Source organism: Eptatretus burgeri, chromosome 4 (genome assembly GCF_056783735.1).
Source record: "Eptatretus burgeri isolate ZD-2024b chromosome 4, Ebu_testis_v1, whole genome shotgun sequence".
Lineage (NCBI taxonomy): Eukaryota > Metazoa > Chordata > Myxini > Myxiniformes > Myxinidae > Eptatretus > Eptatretus burgeri.
The window spans coordinates 100,262,049-100,275,486 of record NC_140964.1 but is presented as its reverse complement, the minus strand read 5'-3'; the positions used below and the strand labels follow the sequence as shown (position 1 = coordinate 100,275,486).

Sequence of the window (13,438 nt, the reverse complement as noted above, 5' to 3'; positions counted from 1 at the left end):
ACAGAGGCCATAATTTGCTCAAAGGCAACCGCCATCTTCACTGACCTCGTGAAGGAGGATACAGGCGAGGGAAATTCGGCGCAGTTCGTAACGAGAATAGCAGTTAAAAGGTAAATGAATATTTTTATTATTTCCTTTATTCTTTGTTTTTTACATTATGTGCCTCTCGTTTTATGTTTATTGTGCGGTAATCTAATTAGGGCTTCAAGCAAGTGCTGAAGCCCTATTGAATTCGTTAGTATTATTAGGGCTTCAAGCAAGTGCTGAAGCCCTATTGAATTCGTTAGTATTATTATTAACGGCGTTTTTATGTTCTACTGACCGATTTTGTGGCGGATCTGGAGGGAAAACTGTAGGATGAAATTCAACGAAACTTAACAGGATTATTACTCACCACCTGAAGTTTATACTATGAAACATTTGATGATGTAGGTCACGTGGTATGGCGGCCATATTGGATTTTATCCAAAACCTAAAAACATCTTCTTCTCCAGAAGGGATAATCTGACAGCCTCAATCTTTTGCACACATTTGCGAAGTTGCTTGGGAATGTAAAGTTGTTAATTTGGTTGAAATCGTTATTTAATTTATATGATTTTAAATGATGCCGATTCGCCTCATTAAATATGCAAAATATGCAAATGAGAGTTGAAAAAATTTAATGACATATTTAGATAGTACATAAACAGGGGACTCTCAATATATTTATACGATGTCTGTATTTGACCCCAGTGAGCCCCCAGCGCCCCCCAAAGTTGAAAATGACCCATTTTTTAAATGTCATAAAATGAAAACAACGCTTGGATGAAATTCAATGAAACTTATCAATTTAATTACTCTCCACCAGAAGTTTATACTTTAAAAATTTTGATGACGTAGGTCACGTGGTCTGGCGGCCATATTGGATTTTATCCAAAACCTAAAAACATCTTCTTCTCCAGAAGGCATAATCTGACAGCCTCAATCTTTTGCACACATTTGCTAACATCGATGTTAATGTGAATTTGTTAATTTCCTCGAAATCGTTACATAATTAATATGATTTAAAATGATGCCGATTCGCCTCATTAAATATGCAAATGAGAGTTGAAAAAATTTAATGACAAATTTAGATAGCACATAAACAGGGGACTCCCAATATAATTATACTATGTCTGTATTTGACCCCAGTGAGCCCCCAGAGCCCCCCAAAGTTGAAAATGACCCATTTTTTAAATGTCATAAAATGAAAACAACGCTTGGATGAAATTCAATGAAACTTATCAATTTAATTACTCTCCACCTGAAGTTTATACTTTAAAAATTTTGATGACGTAGGTCACGTGGTCTGGCGGCCATATTGGATTTTATCCAAAACCTAAAAACATCTTCTTCTCCAGAAGGCATAATCTGACAGCCTCAATCTTTTGCACACATTTGCTAACATCGATGTTAATGTGAATTTGTTAATTTCCTCGAAATCGTTACATAATTAATATGATTTAAAATGATGCCGATTCGCCTCATTAAATATGCAAATGAGAGTTGAAAAAATTTAATGACAAATTTAGATAGCACATAAACAGGGGACTCCCAATATAATTATACTATGTCTGTATTTGACCCCAGTGAGCCCCCAGAGCCCCCCAAAGTTGAAAATGACCAATTTTTGAAATGTCATAAAATGAAAACAACACTTGGATGAAATTCAATGAAACTTATACATTGAATAACTCTCCACCTGAAGTTTATACTTTGAAAATTTTGATGACGTCGGTCACGTGGTATGGCGGCCATATTGGATTTTCTCCAAACCTAAAAACATCTTCTCGAGAAGGGATAACCCAACAGCCTCAAGCTTTTGCACACATGTCCGATATTCCATGGGAATGTTAAGTTGTTAATTTCGTCAAAATCGTTGCATAATTTATATGAGTAAAATGATGCCGAATCGCCTCATTAAATATGCCAAATATGCAAATGAGAGTTGAAAAAATTTAATGATAGATTCTGATAGGCCTTGAAGAGGGGACTCCAAATATGTTTACGCTATGTCTGTATTTTACCCCAGTGAGGCCCCAGAGCCCCCCAAAGTTTAAAATCACCCATTTTTGACATGTAAAATGAAAACCAAAGAAGATAGACAAAAAGTGACCACAAATTCTGGAAGATATTTTCACGTTCTACAAGTTCGCCATTTACATTAATATGCAAATGTGGAGTTATTGGACTTTTTTGGGGACTTGAAAATTTGTCCAGCCTCGATTTGTCCAATGTGAAGTTTCTTTCTCTATCATGTATTGCTATGGGCTTTTCAATCCTTCATTGATATAACTTGAGGGACCCCGTAGCTGGGCCACATTGCAGACTTGAACTAACTTTCTAACTCGGAAAACCCATATCATGTGACAGGGTGATGGTGTTGAAATTTGTTAAAATGGAGGCACGCCTTGAAGCCCGGGATTACTGGTTTACCAGTTTTAATTTTAACATGTATTTGTTTCATGTTCTGATGCATTTTTATGATTTATTTTAAAAAATGTCCGAATTTTGTGGGGCTTGGAAAGGATTAGCGCATTTACATTCAAAAGGCGTCTCTACTTACGAAGGTTTCAGGTTACGAAACTACTCCCAGAACGAATTAAATTCGTAAGTAGAGGAACCACTGTACTATGAAACATTTGATGACGTAGGTCACGTGGTATGGTGGCCATATTGGATTTTATCCAAAACCTAAAAACATCTTCTTCTCCAGAAGGGATAATCCGACAGCCTCAATCTTTTGCACACATTTGCTAAGTTCGATGTTAATGTGAATTTGTTAATTTGGTCGAAATCGTTAAATAATTAATATGATTTTAAATGATGCCGATTCGCCTCATTAAATATGCAAAATATGCAAATGAGAGTTGAAAAAATTTAATGACAAATTTAGATAGCACATAAACAGGGGACTCCCAATATATTTATACTATGTCTGTATTTGACCCCAGTGAGCCCCCAGAGCCCCCCAAAGTTGAAAATGACCCATTTTTGAAATGTCATAAAATAAAAACAACGCTTGGATGAAATTCAATGAAACTTATCCATTTAATAACTCTCCACCTGAAGATTATACTTTGAAAATTTTGATGACGTCGGTCACGTGGTATGGCAGCCATATTGGATTTTCTCCAAAACCTAAAAACAACTTCTTCTCCAGAAGAGATAATCTGACAGCCTCAATCTTTTGCACACATTTGCTAAGTTCCATGGTAATGTTAATTTGTTAATTTGGTCGAAATCGTTATTTAATTTATATGATTTTAAATGATGCCGATTCGCCTCATTAAATATGCAAAATATGCAAATGAGAGTTGAAAAAATTTAATGACAAATTTAGATAGCACATAAACAGGGGACTCCCAATATATTTATACTATGTCTGTATTTGACCCCAGTGAGCCCTCAGCGCCCCCCAAAGTTGAAAATGACCCATTTTTGAAATGTCATAAAATAAAAACAATGCTTGGATGAAATTCAATGAAACTTATCCATTGAATAACTCTCCACCTGAAGTTTATACTTTGAAAATTTTGATGACATAGGTCACGTGGTATGGCGGCCATATTGGATTTTCTCCAAAACCTAAAAACATCTTCTTCTCCAGAAGGGGTAATACGACAGCCTCAAACTTTTGCACACATTTGAAGGTTCCATTGGAATGTAAAGTTGTTAATTTCGTCGAAATCGTTACATAATTTATATCATTAAAATGACGCCGATTCGCCTCATTAAATATGCCAAATATGCAAATGAGAGTTGAAAAAATGTAATGACAGATTCTGATAGGCCTTGAAGAGGGGATTCCAAATATGTTTACACTATGTCTGTATTTTACCCCAGTGAGGCCTCAGAGCCCCCCAAAGTTGAAAATCACCCATTTTTGACATGTCGTAAAATGAAAACCAAAGAAGATAGACAAAAAGTGACCACAAATTCTGGAAGATATTTTAACGTTCTTCAAGTTCGCCATTTACATTAATATGCAAATGTGGAGTTATTGGACTTTTTTGGGGACTTGAAAATTTGTCCAGCCTCGATTTGTCCAATGTGAAGTTTCTTTCTCTATCATGTATTGCTATGGGCCTTTCAATCCTTCATTGAGATAACATGAGGTACCCCGTAGCTGGGCCCATTGCAGACTTGAACTAACTTTCTAACTCGGAAAACCCACATCATGTGACAGGGTGATGGTGTTGAAATTTGTTAAAATGGAGGCACGCCTTGAAGCCCGGGATTACTGGTTCACCAGTTTTAATTATTATTAAAGGCGTTTTTATGTTCAACTGACCGGTTTTGTGGCGGATCTGGAGGGAAAACTGTTGGATGAAATTGAACGAAACTTAACAGGATAATTACTCACCACCTGAAGTTTATACTATGAAACATTTGATGACGTAGGTCACGTGGTATGGCGGCCATATTGGATTTTATCCAAAACCTAAAAACATCTTCTTCTCCAGAACGGATAACACGACAGCCTCAAACTTTTGCACACATTTGCATTGTTCCATGGTAATGTTAATTTGTTAATTTGGTCGAAATCGTTACATAATTCATATGATTTAAAATGATGCCGATTCGCATCATTAAATATGCAAAATATGCAAATGAGAGTTGAAAAAATTTAATGACAAATATTGATAGCACATAAACAGGGGACTCCCAATATATTTATACTATGTCTGTATTTGACCCCAGTGAGCCCCCAGCGCCCCCCAAAGTTGAAAATGACCCATTTTTGAAATGTCATAAAATGAAAACAATGCTTGGATTAAATTCAATGAAACTTATCCATTTAATAACTCTCCACATGAAGTTTATACTTTGAAAATTTTGATGACGTAGGTCACATGGTATGGCGGCCATATTGGATTTTCTCCAAAACCTAAAAACATCTTCTCCAGAAGGGATAACCCAACAGCCTCAAGCTTTTGCACACATGTCCGATATTCCATGGGAATCTTAAGTTGTTAGTTTGGTCAAAATCGTAATTTAATTTATATGATTTTAAATGATGCCGATTCACCTCATTAAATATGCAAAATATGCAAATGAGAGTTGAAAAAATTTAATGACAGATTTAGATAGGACATAAAAAGGGGACTCCAAATATGTTTATACCATGTCTGGACTTGACCCCAGTGAGGCCCCAGAGCCCCCCAAAGTTTAAAATCACCCATTTTTGAAATGTCATTAAATGAAAGCAATGCTTTGATGAAATTCAATGAAACTTAACACCTTAATAACTCTCCACTTAATGTTTATATTTTGAAAATTTTGATGACGTAGGTCACGTGGTATGGCGGCCATATTGGATTTTCTCCAAAACCTAAAAACATCTTCTCCAGAAGGGATAACACGACAGCCTGAAACTTTTGCACACATTTGCGAGGTTACATTGCAATGTTAAGTTGTTAATTTCGTCGAAATCGTTGCATCATTTATATGATTAAAATGATGCCGATTCGCCTCATTAAATATGCCAAATATGCAAATGATAGTTGAAAAAATTTAATGACAGATTCTGATAGGCCTTGAAGAGGGGACTCCAAATATGTTTACACTATGCCTGTATTTTACCCCAGTGAGGCCCCAGAGCCCCCCAAAGTTTAAAATCACCCATTTTGACATGTAAAATGAAAACTAAAGAAGAAAGACATATAGTGACCATACATTCTGGAAGATATTTTAACGTTCTTCAAGTTCACCATTTACATTAATATGCAAATGTGGAGTTATTGGACTTTTTTGGGGACTTGAAAATTTGTCCAGCCTCGATTTGTCCAATGTGAAGTTTCTTTCTTTATCATGTATTGCAATGGGCTTTTCAATCCTTCATTGATATAACATGAGGGACCCCGTAGCTGGACCCCATTGCAGACTTGAACTAACTTTCTAACTCGGAAAACCCATATCATGTGACAGGGTGATAGTGTTGAAATTTGTTAAAATGGAGGCACGCCTTGAAGCCCGGGATTACTGGTTTACCAGTTTTAATTTACCTTTGTTTTAGTTATTTTTTCAATAAGACTAATTTGATATTTTTCACATTCATTATGTTTTCCATTTATATACCAAGACTGAGATTTTCTCCACTCTTTAGTTTGATTAATACTTGGTTTGACCATTCATATATTGTGAAAAAACACGGCGGTAGCCCTTAAAAATATCCCAACCCATCTTCCCATCGTAAAAACACAATCTATTCTATACACTCTATCATACAATATCCATATAGAACACAATCTATTCCATTATCTAAAATAAATCTCTTATCATCAAAGGCTCCCAATGCCTTTTTATTTACTTCTTCACTATATATGTTATGTTTATAACTTCTTATTGTATTCATTTTCCCATATTCTTCTTTCTTATTCAAATTAATATAACTTCTAAAAGTTATTGATTTCTTTATTACATATTTCTTTATTCCCTTTAACCTCATCAATCTGACCACCATACTTATAAGCATATACGTTTGCTCTCAATCCAATAAACTCACTCAGTACTTTTCCACCCAACTCATCCTGAAACTTACCAATAACCTTTTCGTTCTTTTTGGAAAATAACTCACTCTTCTTACTAAAATTACTTGTATCATATACTCCAATATTTTTTCTTCTTATCTTTATAAACATCATCAGTTTTTATATCTAGGATAAAACTATCAGTACCCATATACAACAATGAAACATTTTCACCATCATACAAATAATCATACATCAATATCTTTGATAAATCAAGAACTGCTGTTCCAATATAAATTGGTTTATCCATTACAATACTTTCCTTTTCCATATGAATAGCAGAAAAGTTCTCTGAAAAAACCTCTTCTCTCTTAAAACTTGGTTTATTCATCAATCGAGAAGCTTCTTTCCAAGATGTTGCAAATCTAATGTTTTGCCTGTTTCTGACATTCTCCATTGTCTTTCCAAAGACAGCATTATTCATCAATTTATAGAATTCCCCTTCAAATTTTACTTTTGTATTTGTTCTCATATCTGTATTGAATATAATATACTTTTTCATCCAAGGACTTTGTTTAAATTTTAAAACTATGAATTTTAGCAACTCTCAATCCTTTTCTCAAAAACTGTTTCAAGCTTCTCTGATGCAAAACATATCCCTCTTTATCATAGAATGTTGTTAATAACTTTTCTGTTGATTTGCCTTTAATATTAAAACTTTTATGATAATCACTGAACCATTCTTTCTTTGGGGTTTCTTTCTCACATGCAAAAGGAAGGTCTTTATGCTTATTATGAAGATCACTCGGGTACCTCAAATCAACTTCAAAATAACCTTCTTCTTCCTCATTCAATTCCTCTTGAGAAGAAATAACAATATTCATTAAAGGCTTTTCATAATCCTGTTTTTCCACCCACTCTAATTTACCATAATGCAAAGATTGAGACATTGCCCATCCATACAAATTATTAGCATCAAAATACATCAAATAATTACTATCATTTTCACTATCATAATTTGGAAGATATTTATTATTTGCTTTAGCATATCTTTTTGAACATACTGTACTTGTGATATTCCACCTCTCTGAGACTTCTCAATCATCAAAAGCATATCTACCTCACTGATTAAATCTATATCTTGTTTTGTCATTTTCAACATTGCACTCCAAGCTAAACCAGCAGCTGTGAAATAGTGGGCAGGATCAAATCCATAACAATTTTTATTATGACAGAGTGATCCAAAAGCTTCAAACACATCAGCTAACAATAAAATATCTGTTTTTAGATACAAATCATGATATTCTCTTAGGTTCTTTATCTTAAATATTTTCCAAATTTCTTGCGCGTTTATATTCCTTATCACTTATCTCTTCTTCATAAAGGTTATTATAGAAACTTTCTTTTGAAGGAAGTAGTGTTTCTTTAAATCTCATAAATGAATCCATATAATCATAAGGATAAATTCCCTTACTTGTAAGAATTTTCTGTTTACTTTGAATTTCATTCCTTGTTTGAATTTCCTCTCGAGTTAGAATTCCCTCTTCAATCAGAATTTCATCTTTAATCAGAATTTCCTCTTTAGTTAGAATTTCCTCTTTTGGAAAGAATGAATTCAGATTTGGAAAAGACCCCGTGGAGCTTAGATTTGATGCTGGGTAGGCTAGTGGTGTTCCCATAAACTTATAAGAACCTAGAAACATAATATGAGTTAAAGGTTTTGTGAATATCATTTTTAAAAATGAAATACACTTTTGACTTGTGTTTGTTATTGCAGAAATATTCCCTGGTGTTTTTGAAAGTTCATTTATAAATAGATGTGTATCATAGTTGGCGCTGTTGTGAAGAAAAACTGGAATAAAAGAAGGAAATTTATAATTAACATTAGAACAGGAATGAGCAAGACCTCTATATTTACCAATAAGATGACAATGATCCCTAACTTTAGACTCCTCAATTTCCTCCTCACAAATATGACAGATATTGTTCTTTCTAAATTCTAATTTTTCTTCTTCGGTTAATTTCATCGGTTCATTTGTTTCTTTCATTAATTTATATTAGTAAGTCCAATACAATCCTTTCTGATCGTTTTACAAACTCTTGTGAAGCTTTTTTTCCACTATAATGTTCAAGTTTATTCGACTTTTCTCCAACAGATGATTTGATATAATAACAGAAACCACAAGGAATATGTTTTTGATATTTATTTGCAGATGATTCTTTTGGATAAGGAGAAGCAGTATTTATCTTTTTTAGGATACATTCAAAATCAGCATATATCACAAATGGGTGCATGATATATTTATTATAATCTTCAAAATAAATCTTTTTACCAGGTTTAGGCATTGTAATTACAGCTGATTTATGATTACTACAATACTTTGAATGTTGTTCTGATCGTTCTTTTGTGTGAAATGAATTAAGACATCGCTTGCAAGGATATATTTTGTTTGCTGTTCTGAATACGTGAGAAGAGATTAATCTTGATAAATTATTGATGTATGTATTATGTGAATTCTTTCCAACACTAAAATATAAAAGATCAATGTGTGTTTCTTCATTTTTAGAGTTGTTTGAAATTTTTAAAATTCGAACTTTGTTTGTATCCGTTAATCCATAGACATTAACAGAAAGATTATTCTTTTTCTCAAATTTAGGAATATCTGCTGGTGGCATTGGGAATTAAAATCTTTAATGTCCAAGGTATTCGCATATTTCATATATTGTTTTACTCTTTCTGAATTTCAATTTGGTGGATGTAAGTGAGCAAGAACAGACCAGAGAAAACATTTATTATCATTGTTCTTAATATTAACAACTGCCTTCTTGAGTTTAATTTCTTTTGGTAATTCAATATAAGAAGAAGCTTTAAGAGGGTTTGATTTTAGAATGTGTATATCTTAAAAGATGATTTTTTAAATATTAAATCCACTTCCTACCACTGTATTATCAACATCCTCCGCTTGTCTTGATAGTTCTTCATAAACCCCACTCTTCAAAAAATCTTGCAATGATGTTACAAAATGAAGATCTGTTCTCATATAAGGAGTTTGTTCTTCATCTTGTCTTTTCATATTCATTTTCACTCCCATATAAAACTTTAAAGTTTTCATTTCTTTTAATGTCTTTCTAATAACTTTTTCAACATCAGGTTTCACAATTTCAATTGATTCAGCTATTGATGATGGACCGGGTTCTCCAAGTTGAAAAATCCTTATTTTCATATGATTCTTAAAAGCTCCATCAGTGTTTTCAATATAATAGTCTCCCTTTACTTTAAACTCATTTTTCTTTTGTTTTTGTGATTGAAGATGTCTATTATAACTACTCTTCAAAACATCCTTTGAGCAGATATCATAATGTTTTCTTTCCAACTCAAGAGGAGATATTTGATGAAATAGATTAAATGTTTGTTTGTTGGCTTGAAAGTGTTTTTTTATAATATTTATACTCGTGATTACAAACATCGCAGTACATTGTATTCACCATATTTATTTCATAAAACTTTGCTTGCACTAATATTTTCTTGATGCAAATTTCGTTTAATGTATAGGTGAATCTGTGCTTGAAACCATTTTATCCTCCAACTTTTTTGACTTAATAAATACAATGTTTCAAGACACAAAAGACAAGTTTCAATCAATCTCTTCATTTGTAAAAGATACTGAGAAATATGTCAAGGATGTAAAATGGAACAAAGATAAATATAACAACTATTGGATAAAAACAATTATGGTGGATATGATGAGTTCAATTTCCTTCAGTGGAAGGGCTTTTAGTATACCTGGTAGAACATCAATTAAAGTATCTCTAACAAACGTTTCTCGTCTCCTTCTAGTAATATATTCAAAACTCGAAAAAGCAATGAAACAAGAAAAAGTATCAAAAAACAAAAACCTTATGGATGAAGCTTTAGAAAGAAAAGAAGACCATCTGTAATATGCAAGGAGAAATTTGTATTTTTTTTCAACAACCCTAAAGATGTAAATCCTGATGAAATAAAGGATGTTAATTTATCAGGTGAAATGACATTTCGTTCAATAGTAGTGAAGGATCATTTTAAAATTACCTTTAATATAAAAAATGTTGTCGTTGAATCTGGTCATGAAAAAAAGTATATAGATATCGATGGTAATATTATTAAATACGAGTCAATATGCAACTGAAAGTATAGATGAATTTCAGTTTAAGTAAAGTTTTACTTTATAAATATACTAGACTTCCCTGATTCTCCATGACAAATTTGAGAATTGTCCTGCGTGTGAAAGAAGGAGATTAAACACAGAGTCAAAAGCCTATAAACAATGTATATTGTGTGATTATCTTCTAATTAATGTTAATAAAAAATTTTAAAAAGGAAAATAATTTTTAGATTTACACCAAAAATGAATTACTTTACAAGATTGATTATAGAAATGAATGCAAAGTATGAGGGTGATAACACACCTTTCCTTACAAGGGAAGAAACTGAACGTATTAGAGAAATGTTCAAAGGATTGTTGTTATATATTATTCATGGATGCGATTTTCAGGGAAATATCAATACAAGATATTGCATAAATAAAATAATGGATTATCTTGAAATTAAACCTGAACTTCGGATAAAATAGAGTTTCTAAAAAAGCTAATAATAAATTAAACTAGAACTGCCACTTTATAACTGCTGGCAGTGATGACCGGGTACCCGTACACGACGCCTTCGATATGACGCGAGACTAAAACGACGGTCGCAAAGTTTCGCGACGATAGGATGAGCGGTTCCGGAGAAAACGATATTTAATGTTGTTCTTGAATCCGACGTGGCTGCCAAACTGTGTGACCTCTCAATTAGGAATTAACAAACTTATATTCACCACTCGGGTGCGATACGTACGTGAAGTTTCCCCTCGTTCTGACCGACCGTTCTGGAGAAGAAGATGTTTGAGGGTTTTAGGGTAAATTCGACGTGGCCGCCAAACCGTGTGACCTATCGATTAGAAATTAACAAACTTGTGAAAGGATGTCTTGGAGAAAGTGTACGTGAATTTTTGCCTCGATCTGTCTGCCTGTTCTGGAGAAGAAGAATAAAAAAATTATAAATTTTCAATCCAAGAGGGCTGACGAACCATGTGACCTATGACATCACAAATTTATATTCTGCTTCAAACCGTGTTGGAACACGTCTGTCAAGTTTAGTGTCAATCGGAAAAGGTGTGTTTTTCTATCTAAGATGGCCACCACACAATGTGACGACGTCATAATTTTTAGCATGTCTTATTTCAGCACTTCATTATTTACTCTTCTTCTTCTTCATTTTTTACTCTTATTCTTCATTTTTTACTGTTCTTCATTTTTTTACTCTTCTTCTTCATTTTTCCTCTTCTTCATTTATTACTCTTCTTCTGCATTTTATTACTCTTCTTCTTCATTAAAATTAAGAGAGCTCGGCGTTGTTGTTGTTGTTCTTCTTATTCTTCTTCTGGTGAAGACAGATCCTTTAGGACTCGACTATTTCATATACAGGATCCGTATCTCCTTAAATACTAAACACTTCTACACATCCTCGAATTGAGGGTGCCTTTTGAGAGGGTCTAACATGAACTTTTAAATATATTTGAACATTTGCTTTAAAGTTTAGAAAAGTTCACGTTACTATTTTAAGATTATTCCATTTAATGTATTGTAATTTCGTAAATACACTATTTTCTTGTCATGAACGATGCTCGTCCATGACTGGTCTCGCTCTTGGCTCCGTCAAGGCATGTGATGAAATATCGGAAGTTGTTTTTTTTCTTCTTCTTCTTCATCTTCTTAAGTTCTTGTTCTTCTTCTTCTGGTGAAGACAAAACCTTTAGGACGCGGCTCTTGGACACATTTGTCCTTGTTAACATATGTGCAGACATGGGGATAGATTATAGTAGCCACGTCTTGCTTCGATATGTTACGTGGTTCCAGAGAAAACATTATTTAATATAATTCTTGAGTCCAACATGGCTGCCGAACCATGTGACCTTTCAATTAGAAATTAACAAACTTGTGAAAGGATGTCTTGCGGAAAGTTTGTGTGAATTTTTGCCTCAATCTGTCTGGCTGTTCTGGAGATTTTTAAAATTTAATAATTTTCAATCCAAGATGGCAGACGAACCATGTGATCTATGACATCATAAATTTAAATTCTGCTTCCAATCGTGCAGTGGAACATGTTTGTGAAATTTCATCTTTATCGGACAAAGTGCGTTATTCTATCCAAGACGGCCGCCAAACCATGTGACATGTGACGTCATAATTTTAACGTGCATGCAGGCATGGGGGTAGATTATATTGGCCAAGTTTCGCTTCGATAAGTTATGTGGTTCCAGAGAAAACATTATTTAATATAATTCTTGAATCCAACATGGCCACCAAACCATGTGACCTATCAATTAGAAATTAACAAAGTCATATTCACCACTCGTGTGCACTACCCAGACCTCGGCCCTTGATACAACATGAGATACATGAGATGACAAAAAAAAATTTATTCTGTTTTCAACTGTGTCGTGGAACATGTCTGTGAAGTTTCGTGTTAATCGGAAAAGGTGCGTTTTTCTATCCAAGATGGCCGCCAACTATGTGACTTGTGATGTCATAATTTATACCATGTATGCAGACATCATGGGGGATGACAGTTGCAAATTTTCGCTTTGATAGGTTAAGCCGTTCCAGAGAAAACATTATTTAATATTTTTCTTAAATCCAACATGGCCACCAAACCATGTGACTTGTGATGTAATAACTTTTACCATGAATGCAGAATTGATGGAAGATGGAATTTGCAAATTTTCGCTTCGATAGGTTAAGCGGTTCCAGAGAAAGCATTATTTAATATTTTCCTTAAATCCAACATGGCTGCCAAACGATGTGACCTATCAATTAGAAATTAACAAAGTTATATTCACTACTCGTGTGCACTACCCAGACCTTGGCCC

At 33.7% G+C, this 13,438-nt stretch overlaps 1 protein-coding gene across 21 annotated transcripts in view; it reads right to left on the bottom strand.

Annotated features, from left to right (window-relative positions):
• LOC147028754 (uncharacterized) overlaps nucleotides 1–13,438 on the bottom strand; it is a 120,808-nt gene that overhangs the window by 68,955 nt on the left and 38,415 nt on the right. The gene's annotated exons all lie outside the window — the stretch shown is intronic.